Here is a 27,445-nt window from a genome sequence, read left to right on the forward strand (position 1 = left end):
TGGATAACAGATCACATCCTGATCACTGTGATCAAGAAGTGCAAGACGTTACTCGTTGTGTGCCACATATAATCGCGTATCAACACGAGTAAATACAAGTAGCAAAGCTGTTATATAAATGAGATGGAAATAATAACAACGCAACGCCAGTCTATGAGCCAGTAATCGTAGGATCGAAGCTGGTTTGGATGCGATTCCTTGCCTGTCTAAAACACTTTCTCGATCGGCCTCAAAACCGTGGTCGCCCGGACGCTGCCGGCCCTCTTACTCCACACATTAAAAGAACACGGGCGCCGCCCAAAGTTACGCCGGAAACTATGATATACGAACACCCTCATGACAAACATGGAGCCCAAGAGGTAGGCTAGCCTGCGTCCGACCCATAAATGTCTCATAAACTTACCCCGCTTTTTATGGTCATCCTCGTTTCTTAGAACTTTTCCCCCCCCTTGCTTAAATGCAACGCCTAATAAGGCACGTACGGAAGCCCCAGCATGGAAGTTGGGTTTCCGAACACGTAAGATTCTCCCGAGGAAATATACACATATCAGGGTTCTTAAAGGTAACTGGGAGGAAGGTTAAGGAGGGTAGGTGTCCTGGAAGGCTTAAGCTCGACCGAGGGCCTTCTCTCACCAAAATGAACCTCAGGGGGAATAATATATCTGCATCCGTCGACGACCTGATCGAAATCCCTAGGCATCCGGGATGATATACTGTCTGTATGATCATTTATCAAACTATCCAGCCCGAGTTTCATGACTCTTAGACAGTCCTCTCTCTCTCTCTCCTCTCTCTCTCTCTCCTCTCTCTCTCTCTCTCTCCTCTCTCTCTCTCTCTATCTATCTATCTATCTATCTATCTATCTATCTATCTATCTATCTATCTATCTATCTATCTATCTATCTATCTATCTATCTATCTATCTATCTATCTATCTATCTATCTATCTATCTATCTATCTATCTATCTATCTATCTATCTATCTATCTATCTATCTATCTATCTATCTATCTATCTATCTATCTATCTATCTATCTATCTATCTATCTATCTATCTATCTATCTATCTATCTATCTATCTATCTATCTATCTATCTATCTATCTATCTATCTATCTATCTATCTATCTATCTATCTATCTATCTATCTATCTATCTATCTATCTATCTATCTATCTATCTATCTATCTATCTATCTATCTATCTATCTATCTATCTATCTATCTATCTATCTATCTATCTATCTATCTATCTATCTATCTATCTATCTATCTATCTATCTATCTATCTATCTATCTATCTATCTATCTATCTATCTATCTATCTATCTATCTATCTATCTATCTATCTATCTATCTATCTATCTATCTATCTATCTATCTATCTATCTATCTATCTATCTATCTATCTATCTATCTATCTATCTATCTATCTATCTATCTATCTATCTATCTATCTATCTATCTATCTATCTATCTATCTATCTATCTATCTATCTATCTATCTATCTATCTATCTATCTATCTATCTATCTATCTATCTATCTATCTATCTATCTATCTATCTATCTATCTATCTATCTATCTATCTATCTATCTATCTATCTATCTATCTATCTATCTATCTATCTATCTATCTATCTATCTATCTATCTATCTATCTATCTATCTATCTATCTATCTATCTATCTATCTATCTATCTATCTATCTATCTATCTATCTATCTATCTATCTATCTATCTATCTATCTATCTATCTATCTATCTATCTATCTATCTATCTATCTATCTATCTATCTATCTATCTATCTATCTATCTATCTATCTATCTATCTATCTATCTATCTATCTATCTATCTATCTATCTATCTATCTATCTATCTATCTATCTATCTATCTATCTATCTATCTATCTATCTATCTATCTATCTATCTATCTATCTATCTATCTATCTATCTATCTATCTATCTATCTATCTATCTATCTATCTATCTATCTATCTATCTATCTATCTATCTATCTATCTATCTATCTATCTATCTATCTATCTATCTATCTATCTATCTATCTATCTATCTATCTATCTATCTATCTATCTATCTATCTATCTATCTATCTATCTATCTATCTATCTATCTATCTATCTATCTATCTATCTATCTATCTATCTATCTATCTATCTATCTATCTATCTATCTATCTATCTATCTATCTATCTATCTATCTATCTATCTATCTATCTATCTATCTATCTATCTATCTATCTATCTATCTATCTATCTATCTATCTATCTATCTATCTATCTATCTATCTATCTATCTATCTATCTATCTATCTATCTATCTATCTATCTATCTATCTATCTATCTATCTATCTATCTATCTATCTATCTATCTATCTATCTATCTATCTATCTATCTATCTATCTATCTATCTATCTATCTATCTATCTATCTATCTATCTATCTATCTATCTATCTATCTATCTATCTATCTATCTATCTATCTATCTATCTATCTATCTATCTATCTATCTATCTATCTATCTATCTATCTATCTATCTATCTATCTATCTATCTATCTATCTATCTATCTATCTATCTATCTATCTATCTATCTATCTATCTATCTATCTATCTATCTATCTATCTATCTATCTATCTATCTATCTATCTATCTATCTATCTATCTATCTATCTATCTATCTATCTATCTATCTATCTATCTATCTATCTATCTATCTATCTATCTATCTATCTATCTATCTATCTATCTATCTATCTATCTATCTATCTATCTATCTATCTATCTATCTATCTATCTATCTATCTATCTATCTATCTATCTATCTATCTATCTATCTATCTATCTATCTATCTATCTATCTATCTATCTATCTATCTATCTATCTATCTATCTATCTATCTATCTATCTATCTATCTATCTATCTATCTATCTATCTATCTATCTATCTATCTATCTATCTATCTATCTATCTATCTATCTATCTATCTATCTATCTATCTATCTATCTATCTATCTATCTATCTATCTATCTATCTATCTATCTATCTATCTATCTATCTATCTATCTATCTATCTATCTATCTATCTATCTATCTATCTATCTATCTATCTATCTATCTATCTATCTATCTATCTATCTATCTATCTATCTATCTATCTATCTATCTATCTATCTATCTATCTATCTATCTATCTATCTATCTATCTATCTATCTATCTATCTATCTATCTATCTATCTATCTATCTATCTATCTATCTATCTATCTATCTATCTATCTATCTATCTATCTATCTATCTATCTATCTATCTATCTATCTATCTATCTATCTATCTATCTATCTATCTATCTATCTATCTATCTATCTATCTATCTATCTATCTATCTATCTATCTATCTATCTATCTATCTATCTATCTATCTATCTATCTATCTATCTATCTATCTATCTATCTATCTATCTATCTATCTATCTATCTATCTATCTATCTATCTATCTATCTATCTATCTATCTATCTATCTATCTATCTATCTATCTATCTATCTATCTATCTATCTATCTATCTATCTATCTATCTATCTATCTATCTATCTATCTATCTATCTATCTATCTATCTATCTATCTATCTATCTATCTATCTATCTATCTATCTATCTATCTATCTATCTATCTATCTATCTATCTATCTATCTATCTATCTATCTATCTATCTATCTATCTATCTATCTATCTATCTATCTATCTATCTATCTATCTATCTATCTATCTATCTATCTATCTATCTATCTATCTATCTATCTATCTATCTATCTATCTATCTATCTATCTATCTATCTATCTATCTATCTATCTATCTATCTATCTATCTATCTATCTATCTATCTATCTATCTATCTATCTATCTATCTATCTATCTATCTATCTATCTATCTATCTATCTATCTATCTATCTATCTATCTATCTATCTATCTATCTATCTATCTATCTATCTATCTATCTATCTATCTATCTATCTATCTATCTATCTATCTATCTATCTATCTATCTATCTATCTATCTATCTATCTATCTATCTATCTATCTATCTATCTATCTATCTATCTATCTATCTATCTATCTATCTATCTATCTATCTATCTATCTATCTATCTATCTATCTATCTATCTATCTATCTATCTATCTATCTATCTATCTATCTATCTATCTATCTATCTATCTATCTATCTATCTATCTATCTATCTATCTATCTATCTATCTATCTATCTATCTATCTATCTATCTATCTATCTATCTATCTATCTATCTATCTATCTATCTATCTATCTATCTATCTATCTATCTATCTATCTATCTATCTATCTATCTATCTATCTATCTATCTATCTATCTATCTATCTATCTATCTATCTATCTATCTATCTATCTATCTATCTATCTATCTATCTATCTATCTATCTATCTATCTATCTATCTATCTATCTATCTATCTATCTATCTATCTATCTATCTATCTATCTATCTATCTATCTATCTATCTATCTATCGATTCTGTTGAAGGAGTCCAGCAAAGTGGGCTCCATTTCCCTTCTATTTTACTTGGCCACCAAAGCAACCATAGACAAACTATCTATTGAACTAAAAATTTGGTTCTTGGATGGTGACACCACGGCTAGCAATGCAGAGGCCCCTCTGACCTTGTTCTGAAACAGCTCTGGGAATCGCGGCGTTTCTCCCTCAAACCCTTCTAGATCACCTCCACCCCAGAAACCATTGACGGCCTATACGCAATATTGCCAGGAACTTCAGCTATTTACTCAGACGACAGCATTTTGTTCGGTGCGCCCCTGGGTTCCAGGGCCATCGCTGTTATCTTCGACAGAGAAGAGGAAGCTACAAAAGGGAAGGAAGACAGAGTCATTACCATGGATGCCTCCGACGCCCCCTTTTACCCCTTCCCAGGTGTCTCCCTTTTCCTCCAGCTAGAAAGTGTCCTACTCAGGGAATATGATGGTACAATGACGGCTCGCTTAAAGAAAACAACCCTCTCTGTAAGACTAAGAGGTACTGGGGTCTTCGCTATCTCCTTTGGACTGCCACCTTAGCCTTCTCATATCCGCTGCAGATGTCTCCTGCGATCTGGCGTCTGAAATGTTGACGGAAGTCATGACAAGCTCTACAAGCGAATACGATCTTGATTTAACCTCTGCAGCCAGGGCCTGGGAAAACACTGCGGGTACGTTGTCCAGACCCACTTCTCCGTGGACCCACAGGCTTTAAAGCATCTGGGATTAACCCATCGTAAGAGAACAGAGCCTCAGCCTTGCTGTACCAGAATGCAGTTCGCATGAGGACGGTTCACATGTCAGCTGTATGGGACCCCTACTCAAGGTACTACATGCTCTCCCAAACTTTGCTAACTGTATTGACCCATGTGTTGTGCCCACTGGTACAGCCCTTCGCCATTCCGTCCTTATCTATTCTGAAGTACTGGAGATGCGGCAGCGAAGTAGCTGACCAGTTTGGCCGGCCTGACTCGTTTTAAGAGTTCATCTGTACAGTGTGCCGGGCAGAGTGAGATCAGCGACATCACCTAAAGAAGCATTGTTTCTGCCAGTTCTTTGGCGAAGAGAGAACATTAGCTCCTCAGGCCTTATGAAAGTAACAAACAGCCAGACAGCTGTCACATCAAATGCCTGAGAGATCGAGAGCCAGCTACAGTGCGACTGACTACATTTGTGTGTCCACCCTGGCAGATATTTAGGGAAGACCTCAGACAATCAAGGTGGTGTTCCACACCTCAGGAAACACGAGAGTGCAAATTATAGGGCACTGGAACCACAAAACCTTTTGGTTTCTACTCGATACCAGACGCTAAAACTATGAGGGAAGAATGCTCTTCATCTTTCCAATGATCCTGGTTCCTGGCTAATCAAATCAGCTAAGGAAAAAAAAAGAGTTATCCATATCATCACTTCAGCACGACTATCAAGCGCGTATTGTCGGCTCAATTTCCTCCCTGTACCTCTCTCCAAAAAACTGAGTGAAGTTAACAACATATACTTCAAACATAATTCATGTTCGAGACTTTATTTATTACTATCATCACAATCATTAATATTATGGCTCCAGGCTGCGCTGCAAGGAGGAACGGGGTAAAGAGAGATCCTCTGAGACTGAAAGGCCCTTAACGATGTTGTAATCGTTTCGTCCACTAAGGTTAACACCGACCTGTCCATGGCGACATCTCGACTCTCGTGTTACCACTGACAGGCGGAATCGACAAGCATAGATGTCGAAGCCAAGTGATTTGTTAGGAGGTGATGAAAACCCCCGACTCACCACCCACATCACAAGAAGGAAGTGAGCGGCGCCACCACAACACTGGGCACTTCTCTGTGTGTGGCACCATTCGAGCCATCATCCCGATAATCTTCAATGATCCCATGGCGGCTGGAGGTGTACCACAGTGAGCCGTGAGCTACCGAGATCAACACACTCCCTGGTATACATTGAGCGCGATGGTACGACCCTTGACCCATATCTCACGGGTCAGGTCAGAGGGTAAGCCGTCCATACACATGAGAGAGATCAAGAGGGTGTGCTGGAAATGATCTGAACATTTGGAGAAATGAGTGAGGAAACGCTGACATGACGTGTCAGAAGTGGAGCGAACAGGGAAAACGGAGTGACCAAATAGGAGATGGAAGGATGGAGTGAGAAAGATTTTGAGCGACCGGGGCCTGAACATGCAGGGGAGTGAGAGATGTGCACGGGATAAGAGTGAAGTGGAACGACGTGGTATACAGACATCGACGGCTGTCAATGGACTGATCCAGGGCATGTGAAGCCTTTAGGACCTGGATGTGAATAGTTAGCTGTAGCTTCGGTACATTATACACGACAGCTAGAGAATGGATGTGAGCAGATGCTGCCTGTCTTCGTCCATTCCTCGAGCTACCTCGCTAATGCACGAAACGGCGATCAAAAAAAAAGCATATATATATATATATATATATATATATATATATATATATATATATATATATATATATATATATATATATATAGATTTTTTTTTTTTTTTTTTTTGCTTTGTCGCTGTCTCCCGCGTTTGCGAGGTAGCGCAAGGAAACAGACGAAAGAAATAGCCCAACCCACCCCCATACACATGTATATACATACGTCCACACACGCAAATATACATACCTACACAGCTTTCCATGGTTTACCCCAGACGCTTCACATGCCCTGATTCAATCCGCCGACAGCACGTCAACCCCGGTATACCACATCGATCCAATTCACTCTATTCCTTGCCCTCCTTTCACTCTCCTGCATGTTCAGGCCCCGATCACACAAAATCTTTTTCACTCCATCTTTCCACCTCCAATTTGGTCTCCCACTTCTCCTCGTTCCCTCCACCTCCGACACATATATCCTCTTGGTCAATCTTTCCTCACTCATTCTCTCCATGTGCCCAAACCATTTCAAAACACCCTCTTCTGCTCTCTCAACCACGCTCTTTTTATTTCCACACATCTCTCTTACCCTTACGTTACTTACTCGATCAAACCACCTCACACCACACATTGTCCTCAAACATCTCATTTCCAGAACATCCACCCTCCTGCGCACAACTCTATCCATAGCCCACGCCTCGCAACCATACAACATTGTTGGAACCACTATTCCTTCAAACATACCCATTTTTGCTTTCCGAGATAATGTTCTCGACTTCCACACATTCTTCAAGGCTCCCAGAATTTTCGCCCCCTCCCCCACCCTATGATCCACTTCCGCTTCCATGGTTCCATCCGCTGCCAGATCCACTCCCAGATATCTAAAACACTTTACTTCCTCCAGTTTTTCTCCATTCAAACTTACCTCCCAATTGACTTGATCCTCAACCCTACTGTACCTAATAACTTTGCTCTTATTCACATTTACTCTTAACTTTCTTCTTTCACACACTTTACCAAACTCAGTCACCAGCTTCTGCAGTTTCTCACATGAATCAGCCACCAGCGCTGTATCATCAGCGAACAACAACTGACTCACTTCCCAAGCTCTCTCATCCCCAACAGACTTCATACTTGCCCCTCTTTCCAAAACTCTTGCATTCACCTCCCTAACAACCCCATCCATAAACAAATTAAACAGCCATGGAGACATCACACACCCCTGCCGCAAACCTATTTATATATATATATATATATATATATATATATATATATATATATATATATATATATATATATATATATCATACTACGTAATCTCATTTTACACTACGGTCTATTTCATCAGCCAATACATCTCCCTCTCTCGTCCCTCGCCACATCTACTTCGCAGCTCGCTACAATCTGTTCCACCAGTCGTCACATGGATCTCATATATCGCCGAGTCTGTTTCATCGTCCCCCGTCCCTCCGCGGAGCCTAAGAATCTGAGCAAGCTTCCTCAGCTGGAAGACTCCTGGAAAGTTTTCCAATGAACGCCATTAGAGTTTTTCTTTTTTTTCTGTCAGCTTAGCTCGGGTCCGATTATCCGTCTCGTGTGGATATTTTGTCGCGGTTTCTCTTCATAACGGTACTCGAGTTCCTATTGGTCGGTGTGGAGGGGATGCAGAGATGTTATTGGTCGCTGATCCAGAGCTGTGAGGCACGCGAAGTTTAATATGGTCGCTGTGTATTTGTTATCGTCAATATCATCATTATTAGTACTACTTTCATCATTTCATTTGTTATTATCATTACTATTGCCATTATCATAATTTCAATGAATGCTGTTATCATTATCATTATCAGTGGTATTATCATTATTACAACTATTATTGTTTCTAATATTAATATCAACATCATTATCACTATTGTTATCATTATCATTATCATTATTATTATCATTATTATCATTATTTTCATTATCATTACTATTATCATTATCATCATTAGTATCATTATTATTATTATTATCATCATTATCACCATAATTATCATTATTATTATTATCATCATTATCACCATAATTATCATTATTATTATTATCATCATTATCATTATTACTATTACTATTATCATTATTATCATTATTATTATCATTATGATTATTATTATTATTATTATTATTATTATTATTATTATTATTATTATTATTATTATTATTATTATTATTATTATCATTATTATTATTATCATTATTATTATTATTATTATTATTATTATTAATCTAATCATGAATTCAAGCAAGAAAGGGGTGTGGTCATTGGTTGTTGATGTATGGTGTTAAGAACGTGAAGCAGCAACCAGCCTCACTTTTAAAGAGTAAGGAAGGTATATATCGGCAGCAGTTTATCCTGTGTTGGAGAGAGAGCGACGTTTTGCTCCGTCGCTGATGGTAACCTTGAAAGTAAGAGGGATTGCCATCCGCAGTTGACCTTGAGCGGCAGAGAATGGAGCTGTGATTGAGCAATGATCCCATCCTGAGGGGAGAACTGTTCTGATTGGCTCTGTACAGGAAAATCTGCGCCTTAAGTAATCAATGCGAGGAAAGAAATTTTGATTGGCTTTGAAACTTGATTGAATAAAGAGTAATTGTTACAGTGCCTCTGATTTCTAGGTGACAAGGAGGATGGTTTTCTAAGCCGGCCTTTGAGCCTCAGCTGAGGAAATGCGTAGTTCTGATTGGTTTTCCGGTCATACAGTTTTATAGAATCGTAGCTTAAGGTTCCCCTGCCTGTGATATCTGAATGTTAGAATTCTGACTGCACTTTCGCAATGTGTTTCTCCTCCGAGTTATTAAACACCCAAGACATGTAAGCAAACATATAACCGGAGAAAGCTGTTGGGGGAAGAAATATATTAAAAAGTTTCGTAAATTAAAAAGAACTTTTGGGAGCAAGTAAGATGATCTAAATGTATCCAGTTGTACGAGAATTCAGACTTGCCATTCTCATAACTGTTGCTAATGTTGAGGTAATGTAATACACATATGTATAAGCATCTATTCATCTAACTCTTTCCATATATATATATATATATATATATATATATATATATATATATATATATATATATATATATATATATAATGACAAAAAAAAAATTTGGTCATTCAGCTTTGTAGCCAGCGGAAAAGCCAGAGTCATTCACAAAAGCTTCACCTCCAAAATTTTCAAGCTCAACAATGTGGTTCTTTCTCCAACCCTCTTCAATCTCTTCCTACCTGACAACCAATCACCACCCGCACAACACTCCTGTGTGAGAGTCCTTTCACATCCAGTTGACCTTACAATCACAACACAGCACCCTGTCGCTATGCAAACAACAACAAAAATGAAATAATACATCATGGGAAACAGAAAACCCCTTTTTCCAAAAGGGTATGTACGTCTGCATAACTACAGAAATCTGCACCTAAGGGAATACAGCTAGATTTTCAAGGTGCTAACAAAAAAAAAACAAAAAACAGTTACACTGATGGTTTAATTGATTAATCTCTGGACGAAAGCTAACAACATAACGGAAAGGCGCACAAGTAATGTTGGAGGCAACCTCGTGGAAGACAAGCACCCTCTAAACCTTAGTCAGACAAGAATCCAGTCTGCAGCCTCCATCACCTTGAATGATCAACCATTCCCACTCAAAACTCTGACCCAACTAAGTATCACATATGATACACCATTCACATCCCACATCACGAAGAAACTTATTCATTTCCCACATAATAAAGATGCTTATTCATCAACGCCCGCAGAACATGTCCCGGTGCAAAATTTGAATAAGAAAAAGAGTCCTTTAGTATCCTCTACAAACAATTCATTTGTTCCATCCTATACCTGCAAAATCCTGAGAGCAAGAGTTCCTTCAACAACCTACCAGAGGGAACAAGGAACCCAAGAACAAGTTCCTCGAACAACCAACCAGAGAGAGCAAGGAACTCAAGAAGCAACAGTTCCTTAACCAGCCATACACAGTCACCCAAATGAATGGAAATATGGAGAAATGACAGACAACAGGAGACCTGATGGTCTAGCACGAGGCTATTTGTTGTCTAGGACTAAAACCTCCTCACCTGATGCTGGCTGCTGACTGACCATACACGAGATTCATTTCAAATCTGATCCTGTTGCACTTTCTTGTATATCATGAAAAAATATACTCTTGATAGTCCATGATATTAATGGTATTACTTTCTTTATCATCTGGTAATAACGTCTCCTAATCAGATGTCAAATCACACATACATTCGAGGGAACGACAACTGAAGAACCATATGCGGTCGCACACGTCCTGCCTCTCACAAGCACCTGACACCTTACGAAGGAGCTCCACACTACCTGAGGTCAGTCCCAGCCTGCCCTTCACACACCCTGACGCAGAACTAGGAAACCAAGCACCACACGAGGTCCTTAGCACCCTACCTAATGCTACGCGAGACAACTACTCCCGTAGTGCCATACGAGGCCAGTAACTCCCTACTTCTCACACGCCCTGACGCCTTCGCCCTCAGTGTTCCAGGGGAGCGTGTGGTCAGGCACCTTCACTCTGCATATTCATGAAGGTGTAAATTTCCTATCGATCTCTCGCTGGCATTAAATAATTGCGAGCACTCACCAGACACCCGGTAGGCTATCCTTTTGCCCGCTACACGTGTTGCATGCATGCACACAGCTGTACGCATTTAGCATATAATGCATGCGTCCATGCATACACAAACGGGCATCATTCATGCATGTAATCGCCAGAGTTTCCAACATGCATGCCCTCAGATGCTTCCGTCCGCTTCCCCGACCATGGCTCCGAGGATTTTGTTAACCGAGCGATAATAAACAGGTAGACATCATACTGACTGTGAATGTTAGGGTCGTCTGTACCTTTCGTCTGGATGACTGTCTTTAATAAAGTGCTCAGTATGTTATACTCAGCCACACACACACACACACACACACACACACACACACACACACAGGCGGTAGATGGCAGGCAAACACCAAATGGAAGGTACTACCGCCTGAGTTCGGGAAGAGGGGCGTCAGCGACGGAGGGGCAGTGACTTAGCAATTCAGTGGCTGTCAATTTCCCCCTCCTGGCCTAGGCTGCTGTCTTTTCTTTTTCCGCCTCGCGCGCGCGCGCGCGCGCACGCACGCACATACACACACACACACACACACACACACACACACACACACACACACACACACACACACACACACGTGGGATGCTGGCACTCATTCCCACACACTCTCTACCTCACACACAACATGGGTAACACGTACGTATCTCACGCGACCCCTCAGTCTTAACTCGAAACTCTCATTCGCCACATGATGGCCCTGTATAATGGCAATATCTGGTCATAGTTAAAGAAAGTTCAAGATATGTGGCCCCACGAGGAACTTTCTCCCCCATACTGAGCAAATACATAACTACACACAGTAGTCATGCACATCAGTCTCACTCCTAACCCTGGCTCACCTCCCATTTTGTCTCGCTCGGCCACGACCCCCTCCAGGTTGCTCAGCCCAACAAGCCTCATGGCGTTATTTTGGACCATAGTCTAAGCTGGAAGGGACGCGTCAGGATCACCATCAACTCCTCCAGCTACCGTCTTCACGTTCTACGTAAAGACACCTGGACACTCTAAGTCTGCACTCAAGAACACTCACAAATCATTCATTCGTTTAAGCACTCTAGTCCAAATGACACTCTACAACCTTCATCTACACCACACCGGACGGTTCGAGGCAGAAGCTGCAGCACCATTCTCGTCATTGTCACCTCCTGCCACCAGAGAGTGAGAGAGAGAGAGAGAGAGAGAGAGAGAGAGAGAGAGAGAGAGAGAGAGAGAGAGAGAGAGAGAGAGAGAGAGAGAGAGAGATATTCCGCGTCCACAAGATGATGCACTTCAGCACCACAACTGACGGAACCCGTCCGTGCTCGTAGTAGAGACCGCTACAAGAACATCCTCCTCCCCAACCACAGTGAATATCATCAATAATCAGTCGACTGCCGCCCCTGCGTTTATGTAAAGACTCTGATTCATCCCTCCCCTCGCCTCCTATGTTATAGCCCCGCTGTCTTTGTGTGTATTCTCTCTGCATATTTGCAGCCTTTCGCTGGAATATCACACACACACACACACACACACACACACACACACACACACACACACATACACACACACACACACACAAGAAAAAATGTATGAGAGAACTGCATACTGGTGTTGATGGTTTATAATCCTCCTAAGAATTCTAATGAACCATAACAAATATGCGAATATAACAGTGAAGGAACTATCAGGAAGGTACGCGATACGGTGAGACAAGCAGTCCTCAGAGATGGTATGGTTCTAATAGTAGGAGATAAACGTTGTAGAGAGACGGACAAGGAGACTATATATATACTCTCATAGACACAGAGAGTCATGGAGACACAAGTTCTTTGACTGTATACAAGAAATCTTCATGTATCACCCTGTCACTCAGTACACGAATCAGAGGGGCTTATCTTTACCATTAGTAACAGAAGAATTGAAAATGTCATAAACAATACACCACCTGAATAAAGTAATCATGTAATGCTTGAGTTTGATTATGTGGTAAAAGAAGACTTAGAAAGATCGAAGAGAAAGCCAGACTCAAAAAGAAGATATTACGATGGAAACTACAATATTTTAGCCACAGAATTTCTCTGGAAATGTGAACTGAGATATTGAGTTCTGTAGCCATGAAATTTAAAGTGAAGGAGTAGGAACAAAAGCACTATCTAGCTACAAATACAAAATGAAGGTTACAGAAAAAGATAAAAAACAAATTAGGAGGAAAGGTTACACAAAAAAAAAAAAGATGAAAGGCAAAAGAGCTCAAGAATTTACTGTGGAAGATACAGGCGTCACTTCAGCCAGTCAGCACTTGGAAAACGTAAGTAGCGAGGACTGGGGATACCAGGACAAGAAAGGGCGTAAAGAGGAAAAAAATATATCATGGACGGTGCAGGAGATAATCCAAAACTCTTCAGTAAGTTCACCAGGAATCAACTCAGAGAGTTATAGAGGAAGATATGAAGGTATACAAGGAGCTGAAACGTGTGTGTTTCCATACTGGAAGATGCTACAACCTCCAGCACTAGTGAGGTGGAATGGGGACGATAGTCTTGGAAAGCATTGCATTTCCTAGAAAAGACAAACTGCTAAAGGGCCTTGACCCAGATAAGGCTTTTGATCCTAATGAAGATTCCACTTATCTGCTGGAGGTGCGTAGATGACAAAGCCGCTTGAAATGTTGTTCAAGATGTGTTGCTGGAGGAAGGCAAAGTGCCAAGGGAGTGAAAGGAAGCAAATGTCGTGTCTGTCTTTAAAAAAGGAGACCGAGAAGGTGCAATGGACGACAGGCCAGTCTTTCTGACAAAGCGCTGTTTGTAAAACTCTGGAAAACACAATCAGAAAGTAAATGGATGAAAATATGCAGGGAAGAAACGACCTGAGCGAGATACTACACGGATTCCGAGAAAGGTGGGTTGATTGCGTGTATTTGGATTGCCGGAAAGCATTTGACACTATACCAAACAAGAGCTTTGACAAATGGTTGGAACTTCAGACAGAAATATGGGAAAGACTTCTTCAATCGTTAGAAAACTACTTTAACAAGAGGGAACAAAGGAGGTATGTTAGAGGCTCCTTCTCGAAATGGGTAGGGGTCACTAGTGGTGTGGCACGGGGCTCAGTCTAGGGACAATTGCTTTTTTAATCTACCAAAGTGACTTGCTTGGTGACGATGTAAGAGAAGTAAGGAGTCATGAGGAGTGTATCAACTTACAAGGGAACCTCAAGGAACTCCGAAGGTGATCTGATGCTCAGTCGATGAAATTCGACCCAAGTAAATGTAGAGTAATGAGGGGATCACATATGGTGAAAGAAGACCTCGATACAGGCACTGATTAGCAGGACATCAGAGAGACTTCGGTGGGTGTTACTCTTCCTAATCCGTCGCCAGAGCGTCATCGCAGACAAACAGTAAAGGAGACAAACTATCTGCTGGCGAATGTTTAAACTGCCATCAAGTACAGTGATGAGGAAACGTTCATTAAACCGTTCATAGGTCAGAATTAGAATGTGCTTCTATATTTGGTCACAGCACTTTATGAACTTTATGAGGCACAGAGAACTACAAGAGAATGTCCAGAGAAGGGCATCAAAGATAGCGCCAAAATTAAGAAAGGTGAGTTAAAATGCGAGGTTCAGACGCCAATATTTGTAAATCGTGGAAGAAAGAAGAAAAATAAGTACATTTTTAAACCAGGTTCATTATGTCAGCAGTAAACAGTTCACGGAATAAACTAAGTAATGAATATAATAATTTAAAAAGTTGTATGATATCAGAAAAAGTTCAGGATACGGATACCCATCAAAGTAGAAACTCCCTCGCTGTATTGTAGAATAGGTGTGTGTGTGTGTGTGTGTGTGTGTGTGTGTGTGTGTGTGTGTGTGTGTGTGTGTGTGTGTTTGACACTGTCAACAAAATACAGAAGAGGATACGAGAGAGAGAGAGAGAGAGAGAGAGAGAGAGAGAGAGAGAGAGAGAGAGAGAGAAAGAGAGAGAGAGAGAGAGAGAGAGAGAGAGAGAGAGAGAGAGAGAGAGAGAGAGAGAGAGAGAGAGAGAGAGAGAGAGAGAGAGAGAGAGAGCGTGTGTGTGGCAGGGCATAAATCTTTTGTTCAGTGTACAAGCCTCCGAATCCTTCTGCTATGATAGCCTCGGTGAACCAGCCATAGATCGGTGCAGCAGGTCGGACTATATACCATAAGAGAGAGGTGAGGAGCAGCTCCCTCACTCAGTGGATGCCTTCACCGTACGAGATGTGAGTAGCTCCTTCAATGAATGAGGAACCTCATTATACCAAAGATGGCTGGCTTTCTTTCTCAATACAGGCCCTCATTATCTCTCCTGCCGAAGACAAAAAACGACTCATCCTCAATACCCGAGTGGATTACTGTGCCTACGTCGATCTTAGTGAGATCCTTAATAGCTGTAGCCGCGGTTGTTCTGGGCTAATGATGAGGCTCTTAACAGGGTAACCAAAACAGAGGAACCCCTCCCTAGGAAATCCCTCCAGCGGGATAGTCTAATGAATTCGCCCAGGCCAAGGGGCGCTCTTCAATACTCGCTTTCATAGGAATCCAGTCAATAGCCTTTGTGCTCTGTTAGAGGAACGCTGCAGAAGGACCACTCGGATGTTACTACTGTCTTGTGTGTGTGTGTGTGTGTGTGCGTGTGTGTGTGTGTCTGTGTGCGTGTGTGTGTGTGTGTGTGTGTGTGTGTGTGTGTGTGTGTGTGTAGTACGTCTATGTAGGTCTGTTATTCGTACTCGCCTTTCCTATCCTTAGCAAGAGAGTCAGAACCACAAGAATGAGTATTCATGAAAAAAATTACCTTGGCTCTTTCCGTGTGCTTCTACTTTTCGAAAGTAATGATAAAGAAGGGAAGAATTTCTAGCCCCCCTCCTTCCCCCAGCTCCCGCCCCTCTTAGGTTCCTTCTAAGACACGCAGGAGACACGTGGGCATTATTCTTTCTCCCTTGTCCCCAGGGACGCTGCGTTGCACAATATCCTTTAATATCTACATACTCGTACCTGAGCTCAAAGAGAATAAATCTATGTCAGTTTGGAGACCGCAGCTGTAAACATAAAATAACAGACACTGAAGAATATCATGCTAAAAATATCAGTCCTTCTTCAGCGTTGTAGAAGAACACCAGTACTTGCCTCAGAGATGTAGGAAGAAATCCATATAAACAAGTATACACAAAAGAAAACGGAATTTACGAGGTTAGAGGGCGTTCCTTAGAGCAATTGTAAACGGTAAAGAAGGTATGGCGGGAGAAGAAAACAAGGAATGTTAAGAATTTAGAAATATGAGCTCTCGTGATGCAGTGGTTAGGGTCGCTGACTCTGAATCACACACGGAGACGCCAGGGTTCGAATCCCAAGCGCGGCAGTCGATCCACATCCAACCCAACTGTTCATCCTCCCCTCTTGGCCTGGCTGATGAATGGGAACCTGGTATAAACTGATGACCGTCCAGATCACACCATTTTCCCCTCAAGATGTCTACCGCCACCTCTAATACATCGTAGACTGCAGTGAAGATGCCTTTCCGGCGGGAGAATTCGAAAAGGTGTTAAATATCTAGGATATACAACCGTCAGAGCAGGAAATGATAGCTAGCAAAGAGAAATAATGCAACTAACTAGTTTTTCTCATAATCATACAGATGATTCCACGGGCTGTACGTTATGCGTGCGAGTTCTCACAAGGTCATGAAGGATTTCACACAGATCCTCGCAAGGTCACAACAGCTTGTAAAGCCCCCAGGACGCAATACGCTTCAGGCAAGCTTACAGCTAAGCTGGTCTCTCCTGAAGGATAACCACTGGTAATCTTTTTCTTATATATAATGTATTTTTAGTGACTGTCTATTGGTCAGGTTAATTTGCAGTCGACTTTTATTAATACCGTTTTGGATACACATTACTGGGAATCTTAAACCCCTGGGTACGATGGTACAACCCTTGACCACGACGGTACAACGCTAAGGCGCGACGGTACAACCCTTGAGCATGATGATACGAAATCTTATGATATCCTGACCTTTGACCTGAAAGTTAAGAATTAGGTCAAAAGGCGCGGCTGTAATAACCCAAGGGTCGACTGTCGTGCTTAAGGGTCAAGAAGTGACCCAATGGAAATGACAGAAAACAGAATACATCATACTCCATTATTCGCACTCATACCTGTGATAGAAGCATAATAGTAAAGCACAAGGCACCAACCGACCCACCTCTCCTTCCGGCTCAACTGTCGACAGGGGAAAAAATGATGAATGGGAACACAGTGTAGTATGGGGAAAATGTACTGCCTTGAAAATTTCATAGGAAAGCATGAAAGAAAAAAGTTCCCTCCTCAGAACAAAATCGGCTACACTGACCCTGATAAACGAAAAAGCTAAAGCTGCATTATTTCGTGCAGAGGAACTTGAAAAAAAATCTATAAGCAGAACCAATTACCGACAACAGACGTCACTGAAGTATGTCTCTGTCCTTGATTTAATGGTATTGGTAGTCTTTGTATTTATTACAACTGGTGGTAGTTCATTCCAGTGTTCTACAACTCTAGAGCTGAAAAAAAAATGTTGCCCACGTTACTATTACATCCTCTTCCTTTAACTTTATACCACTACTGAAGGTCACTGACTCTCTACATAAACTGAAGGAATTTTTGGATGATAAGTTGTCAAAAATCATTTAGCATTTGGAAAACTTCTACTCCTTGCAATCTGCACTTCACATAGAAAATAATTCTAGGTCTCTCAGTCTCTCTTGGTAGAGCTTATCTCTGAGTGACGGAATTAGTTTTGTCGCTCTTCTCTGAACTTGTTCTAGTTTTCCTTCATCTCTGATCAAGTATGGTGCCCGGGAGTGAACAGATTATTCCAAACGAGGTATGACCATGGTGTTATAAAGAATGTGTATGGCATCCTTCATTCTCTAATTTATATTTCCAGCTATGAAACCTAAAATCCTGTTGGCTTTCTTGTCTCCAGCTAGTGTGGAGAAGTGTTGGTGTATCTTTGGAACATGCATAGTGAAGAGTTGAGTCACTATATAGGCACCTGAATCCTGCATTTAACAACAGTACGTGGTGGACTGTTGGTCACAGTTATACAACATGCCAAGGGACACGGAAAATACCAATCACTCTCATAGTAGTCGACATGGCACGGGTAAAGGGATGTACCCAACAAGGCTATCTAGGACGAAAGGTGAGATTTATGATGGGTACAAGAAGAAAGAATGCAGGAAGGATTAATTGCAGACCCTTAACTCCCAAAGGTGGAAAGGTAATTGGAAGAGCGATATACACAAGACTAAGGAGACCTCCACAGCCTCGCTGTGCGAAAGGGTTGGAGGAATCATAACGGTCAATCCTCGTGTGGTTGCTCTCCACACTGTGTTGAAGACCTTGACATTTCATGGACATTAAAGCCAGCCAATATAAGGAGAAAAAATAGTTAGGATATGATATGAAGGGAAACGGAAACAAAAGAAACCGACAACTTGAAACTTCTCATGACCAACGCAGCTTCAGAGACACGACTAAGCAACGTGCAAAGCTTCTTGTTTCTTTTTCTTCTTTTCTTCTTTGCGGCACCAGACAGCCGAGAAGGATGCTGAGGGCTCCCGGCTGGAGAAGTTAAATGGGCAATTAATTCCAAGCGTATCACAGATGCACCACGCACTGACAAGGTGTGCATACAGATTTCCAAGTGTGGTTGTGCAAGCGTGGAGCCTGGGGGCGCCTGGAGACCTCGCTGATACTGGCCTGGAGAATAGAGCTGGCCTCTGTGTATTTACGAGAGAGAGAGAGAGAGAGAGAGAGAGAGAGAGAGAGAGAGAGAGAGAGAGAGAGAGAGAGAGAGGAAAAGAAGGATTGATGAACAGAATGATAAACCAATTCTGACATATATCTATGTCGCAAGGAATAACGCGATAGAATCCTGGAGTTCATCACAAATATTTGCGTTAATCGTTCCATTATGAGAAGAGTAAACAATCTTGCTCGACCCCCAAAAAATAATCATCTCGCTCGTCCCCGGTTACTGAGTCAGAGGACAGAGCTGGTTACCGTGTATGTGTGAGACACAGGAGAACTAAGGCAGGAAAACATGTGACTGGCGGAATGCTAAAGTTATCAAATACCTGTTTGTGTGGGAGATGAAGTGTTGAAGACGTTGGAGGAACCAAGAAATTTCCAGTGCCACTGGCAAGTCCTGGGGGCTACTGACAAATTTCTGGAGTTACTGAAAATTATGGGGGCACTGGTGACACAATCTGAGGACTACTGATATACTCTGAGGGCTACTGACAAATTTCTGGGGCTTCTGAAAAACTTTTGGGGTCGTTAACAAACGCAGCAGGCTACTGAGGAATTTAAAAGAGAGGCTATAAAAAAAAAATTTGAGACGCTGACAAATTTGGAAGGACTACTGGCTAATTTAAGGGGAGACTGGCAAATGTTTACTACAGTCGCACCATTAGAGAAACATCCTTTACTTCGTTAACGTTTTTCTTCATTCAGAAATATATTCTCTTTAAAGAAAAATAAAGTTGCTCTTTATCACTTCTCAAGTTTGTCCGTGAAACAGCGAGAACTGTCGTAGTCTCTTGGTGGTTCTTCTTTCTTATTTACGTTTCTTTTACTATCCCCAGATCCCGAGCCTTCTTACTGTTCTATCATTACTTCTTTCACATAGAAATAGGAACAAGTCCAACGCAGTTTCATGCACATAACCGACACATGAGGCCAACGGACTCTTTGTTGTCTGTCTCTCCCATGTGCTCCAATACACTCCTGTTTCTAGCGCTCCTTATGACTCCTTCTATCAAGGTATCTATATGACCAACCATTTGTCTTCCCATCGATCTATTCATTAAGAGGGAGATAAAAGAGGAAGCAGATTGTCTAGGATAGCTACATTTATCTCCCTCACCACCCCATGCATGACCAGATTAAAAAGCCATGGTGATATCAAAGACCTTTCATGCAGTCCTACCTTCACTTTGAAACACTTACCCTCCTCTTCAGAAACTAAAATGCAATCCTATTCACTCCTGCCGCTTTGCCACACTTCATCTTAAGCAAGCCTTTCACCACTACCTCTCTCTTCAATAAACTATTCACCATACTCTCGCTATCCATATCACTCCATCCCAAACACATCTTAACTAACAACACATTCAAAAGTCCTTCAAAATACTCACTCCATCTCTTTTTCAATTTTTCTTCGCCTATCAACCCTTCCCCATTAGCTACCGTCAGTGACAATCACGTCTGTCCTCTATTTCTCGTGGACACTTTCCACCTTCTTTTAACACATTTGCCTTCCTTCCTGAACTCCATCAACCCCACCCCTTCCGTTCAGGTACCGCCATACATCTCTCCTTCTTTCACTTGCAACTTAATTCGATCATCCCAGCACTTATAACCCTGTCTCATGCGATCACCTTCCCCCTGAAGCGTACCACACACCTGGTATGCACACTCAGTCTCCTGGATTTCATTTACTCTCACCTTATGTCATTTTCGCTAAGTACCTGGAGATCTACGCACACTGGCCTCGTTTTTCAAGGTCTCTCACTTTCACCACTTTCCTTCCAACTGCGTCATTTCCTTCTCCCTTAAAGCTAATACAAACTATCCCACTCGCCTCCAAGAAATGATCAGGACATCCTACCTGCCACTACAACTTGCAGCACATTTACATCCAACAACCTCTCCGCTGCACGCCTGTAAAACAGTACATAATCTAGTAATGCCCGATGAACCCCGAATCCCACTCACCCATGTGTACGCATGTAAGCACAGTTTCTTACATTTGGGCCCGAGACAAGCTGTTCCCATTCTCATTTTCACCTTAACTGTCATATCATCCCCTACCCCGTATTCAAATACCCCAACACAAAGAATCGATCCTTTGCACCGATATTTTAGCACTCACTCAGGCACTTAAAAAATACAATCCCTCCTCACCCCTCTTGCTACAACGTGTATAACCAGAGACAATCACCTATCTCTTGTAGCCTACCTTCATTCTCACCCACACCAGTCTTAAACTCATTTCGTTACACGAACACTTCTTAGTTCCTCCTCCATCAGTAACTCCATCCTTTTGCTTTCATCCTCACACTAGCCCTAGACTCAACCCCCGGACATTCCCAATCCATTCAACCCCCTTAACCTTGAGCTCAGTTTCACTCAAAGCCAAAAGTATCAAGGCGCTTCTCCTAAACCATAGCCTCTATCCCTCCTGTGTTCCCATCCTGGTTATATCCAAGCACATTCACACACCTCCAGCCGAGCCGTCAACCTGAGCCTTCTAGGAGCAATTCTTGCATGGCTCCTCCCTCTCTTCTTACTTCTGAACATGTCATAAAATATGAAGGGTTTCTAGCCTCCCGAGTCCTCCCCTCTTAGTCGCCTCTTACGATACTCAGGAGATATGTGGATAAGTTTCTACTCCTCTATCCCCAGGGATAAAGGAAACTCGTGATTTAGGATAAAGAATCCTGTGAATTACGTGTTGTCAAGTGTTATATGAAAGATGTAAAGAAAGTTTCTATTTGTGGACTGAGTTCCAGCAACCCACGTGTATATGAGGCAATAATACAAGGGGATACAAAGGATTTCCAACAGGAACAGACCAGTGGGCCCTTTCGAGGCTGCTTGTGATAGTGGAAGAGTTCAGGAACTCAGAAAGTATTCTGATAAGAGTAGAAAAGCGTACATATGACTTAAAGAGATAAATACTTGTTAACTTTACATGTAACGTAGAAGCAAATAATGTCAGTCATGCCCCTGATTGAAAGTATTTGCAAAATCTATTGATCAACGTAAATATGGTGTTGCTTTGAATTACTCCTACTGATGAGTCATTCTATACATTGACAGTCTTGTTAAAAACAAAAATTCTTGGTCTCAATCAAAGTAAAACGTTTGCCCACGAATTTGTATCCATTACTACGAATGATGCAAGATGCCCAGAGCATTACGTAGCTTCTAACACTGAGATTATATTATCAAAGAATTCATTAATTCTGAACACTTGTGTATGATCACCTCAACCTTCTCTATCCTAATCCGAATACGTTAAAGTTGTCTAATCCTCTCATAAGATGTTTCGCAGTCCGGGAATCATCTTGGTTGCTTTACGTTGCATTCTTTCCTTTCTGTATATGTCTTTCTTCAAAGTGGCCAAAACTGAACATAATATTTAAGACAGAGGGTTCATCATTGAACTGTACAGTGAGGATTAGCTTCGCAGACTTAAATTCGAAAGCCCTACCAATAAATCCAAGAATTTAGTGTGCCTTTTTTAACTGTCTCTAATACACTGCTTACTTGGCTTTAGGTCATCAGATATAATTCCAACTAAGTCACTTTCCCTATTTCACCTCTTCTGGCTAAAGTGAATTTATACTGAAGTTTGCATTCTCACTTTGACTACGGACGTATAAACATTTTCACTTTATCGATGATAAAATTTATATGCCACTTTGTGAACTCAGAACAACAGTTTGTCAGTTTAGAGTAGACTAAGTTCAATATCTGTTGTAGATCTATAATAATAATAATAATAATAATAATAATAATAATAATAATAATAATAATAATAATGTCCACTTTCTAGTGTCTGCCATCAACAACCAAGATCCACAAATTACTCCATGGTTTACCATGACTACTACTTCAATTGCCTTGTTCCAGCCCCAATAACAGCACGTCGTCGCTCATATACCATATCAATCCAATTCATTCTAACCCATGCACGCCTGTCACCCTTCTGAAAGTTCAGGCCCCGATACCCAAAAGTTTTCTTTACCCCATCCTTCCACCTCCTCAGTCTCTCCCGTAAGCTTACTCCACTTTCGACACATAGATCCTCTTAGTTGGCCTTCGCTCATCCTTCCTACACGTCCAAACCAGTCCAGCAAACTCTCATTCAGACTGCACTTATTACCATACCTGTCTCTTAAACTGCCATTTCTTAAACAATCATCCCACCTCATACACCACATCGTCAGAGGGCATTTCACGTTTAATACATCCACCTCCTTCGTCTCTTCAAAGTTCAGGGCCCAAGACACATCCATACAATATTACCGGTACTAAAGTGCCTTTAAACACACCCAACATGGACCGTGGTATTAGATATCGTTTGATTTGTGGGAGAAAAACTTGTCGCTGATGCGTCACAAATAAAATTAGACATAATGTTCTTCTCCCCAACAGAAAATGTAGTCTCCTTCCTTTGACTCACGTCATGGATTCATCTGTGCCACATCAATGTTCAGGTGCCTAAAACGCTCCACGTTCCCCACGTCCTCCCCACTGAAACAACCAATCCCGTCTCTCCCCAGTGCTGAATGCTAATTATGTTCATATTTACTCTGAACTTCCTGTTTTCGCTCGTTCTACCAATCCCACGCATCATCTTCGGGAGTTTCTGCCTCTCTGGCGTCTTCCATTTGAACTGCGTCATCGGCAAACACAAGCTGATTCACCTCCAATGTCTTTCCATCAATCATCAGACTGTAGACCAGTGGTTCACAATGTGGGCGGTATACCAAACTGCCACACCCTCCCCCCAACATCCCACACCTCGCCACCACTTCACCCCAATGGCCTGTTATTTTAATGGAGGGAAGGGAAAGTGGCAACCATTATGGGGGGTAGGATGGGGAGGCTCATAGGGTTTCACTGTGTTCGATTTAAACAATCTAAAATGCGTAAAGAAGCGTTAAACATTTCCAGAGCACATGCGTATCAGCTTTCCATCCGCTGACCTCAGAGGGAATATTTAGACCACCAGCTCGGTGCCCAGAGGTGTTTGCGTTACCCTTGTATTCAAATATTGATTCAGAATGAACTGAATACTAATATAAAAGTATTCGGATTGTTAAAAGATATTCACAATATGGCGTATGTGTCACACCAGTACACCATAGGATGATCCGCGATAATACTTAAACTTAAGGTATCGGCTCGAATCCTCCCTTGTGCACTGCTGTTACACATGACATTTTCTGAATGTCTGCAGTTCCTGGTGTAAAATGTATCTGAATTTTCTATGAGCGTGGAGAGGAGGGGCACTAGCTGGGGCTGAGAGAGACTGGGAACCCCAGTCAGGTCCCTCGCTCTGATACCCTGCCCCCCTACCCCCCCAATCCCCCAGCCCCCACCCCCACCCACCCACGACAATCCCGTCACGCATCCAAAACGCAGACTCACCTTCACCAACAGCTATTACAATAATAATGATAATAATTATAATAATGATAATAATAATGAAAATAATAATGATAATAATAATAATAATAATAATAATAATAATAATAATAATAATAATAATGATAATAATAATATTAACAATAATAATAATAACAATAACAATAATATACATCTGGACACATGTACATGTATCATCAATCGATATATATATATATATATATATATATATATATATATATATATATATATATATATATATATATATATATATATATATATTCTTGCCTTTTCTCATTTTCTTCTTCCTGCGCCCCTCTCCACTTAAAATATTCGAGTAATCTTTTGAGATTTTTTCATTTAGCCTCTCTCTCTCTCTCTCTCTCTCTCTCTCTCTCTCTCTCTCTCTCTCTCTCTCTCTCTCTCTCTTATTTGCATATCAAGTCACTAAACAACAGTCCTTTACCCTGGCGAGAGAAGTATCCGGCTGTGTGGGGTGGAGAGGTGGAGGGAGGGGAAGAGTACGACACATAAGCTGAGAAAATTAAAGCAAAACACTCTCTCTCTCTCTCTCTCTCTCTCTCTCTCTCTCTCTCTCTCTCTCTCTCTCTCTCTCTCTCTCTCTCCGGTCCATAGCCGGCCTGGAAGTGTAGATGAGGTCCTCACTCCCGCCGTCAGGCGGGTGTTGATTTAAAACCTTCTCTTAAACACATCACCACAATAACTTCACACTGGCTGGGGGAGGAGGACGCCATCCCGGACGGTCCTCTGCGCCTCCCCCCAGGAGGCGTTATGTAAGAGAATATCATATGCCCGGTAAAGGAGTATCCTTACCTTAGAGCCCGCGGGGACGAAACTTTCTCAAAGACTTTATGCCGAGAGAAAAATTTTGAGCCATTGGAGTGTGGCGTCTCTTTCTTCCCTGGTCGCTGGTACATAAAAGGTAAGACTATTATTAACGTCTTGAGAACTAGTCCTGAATGAGAAGGAAGTCAAAATGGAACTTATATTGGTGTGGAGTAATGAGGGGCTGCACTTAAAGGTGAGTTGGTATTATTTGGTGTAAGAGAGAGAGGGAGAGAGAGAGAGAAAGAGAGAGAGAGAGAGAGAGAGAGAGAGAGAGAGAGAGAGAGAGAGAGAGAGAGAGAGAGAGAGAGAGAGACTTAATAGGGTTTCTTTGCCGGGTCAGCTCTACAACATATTTTCAATTTCCACTTTTTTCATTACACGTTCTATAAAACTGACAAATAAAGTATAAATAAAGTATAAATAAAGTATAAAAAGACGGGAATGAAAAGAGACAGACAGACAGACAAGCAGGGAAGGGAAAACACTCTCTCTCTCTCTCTCTCTCTCTCTCTCTCTCTCTCTCTCTCTCTCTCTATCTATCTATCTATCTATCTATCTATCTATCTATATATATATATATATATATATATACATATTGGAAAGGATTACAATTTTGCGCGTGAGCAAGATTTTCCCCGTGGACTCATTAGGAATATATATATATATATATATATATATATATATATATATATATATATATATATATATATATATATATGTGGAAAAAAAAAGAGCGTGGTTGAGAGAGCAGAAGAGGGTGTTTTGAAGTGGTTTGGGCACATGGAGAGAATGAGTGAGGAAAGATTGACCAAGAGGATATATGTGTCGGAGGTGGAGGGAACGAGGAGAAGAGGGAGACCAAATTGGAGGTGGAAAGATGGAGTGAAAAAGATTTTGTGTGATCGGGGCCTGAACATGCAGGAGGGTGAAAGGAGGGCAAGGAATAGAGTGAATTGGAGCGATGTGGTATACCGGGGTTAACGTGCTGTCAGTGGATTGAATCAAGGCATGTGAAGCGTCTGGGGTAAACCATGGAAAGCTGTGTAGGTATGTATATTTGCGTGTGTGGACGTATGTATATACATGTGTATGGGGGGGGGGGGTGGGCCATTTCTTTCGTCTGTTTCCTTGCGCTACCTCGCAAACGCGGGAGACAGCGACAAAGTATAATAAAAAAAAATAAAAAATATAATATATATATATATATATATATATATATATATATATATATATATATATATATATATATATATATATATGATGTACTTATCTCTCACCTTTCTCACCAGACGCCAGGTAGACTTATGGAAGTCCGTTAGTCGCCAGCCTCCCACTCAATCTTCTCGACTCGTTCCAGTCCTCGTATTCTTCGTTTTCTGTACCTTCCTCCAGTGTCTTCCCTCTTGTTTCCAGCCAGCTCTTGACGCCCTTAATCCATCTCATTCCAGGAGGTCCTGCTGGACGTCTTCCTTCAGGGGTCCAGTTCAAATCCTTCTTGGCATATCTCGTCCGTCTTCCATTCGTTGAACCTGGCCATACCACCTCAGCTTATCCTTGTCAGTCATTCCCAACACAGATGTGACACTGGAATCCTCGCATGTGTTGGCGTTTCTCATCCAGTGTAACTCTTCAGATCAGCCTCAGTGCTCTCACTTCGGCAGCCTGGATCTGCGAAGTCGTTCTGGTTATGAGCGACTGCGCTTCTGGTCCATATGTTAAGATGG

Source organism: Panulirus ornatus, chromosome 13, assembly GCF_036320965.1.
Source record: "Panulirus ornatus isolate Po-2019 chromosome 13, ASM3632096v1, whole genome shotgun sequence".
Lineage (NCBI taxonomy): Eukaryota > Metazoa > Arthropoda > Malacostraca > Decapoda > Palinuridae > Panulirus > Panulirus ornatus.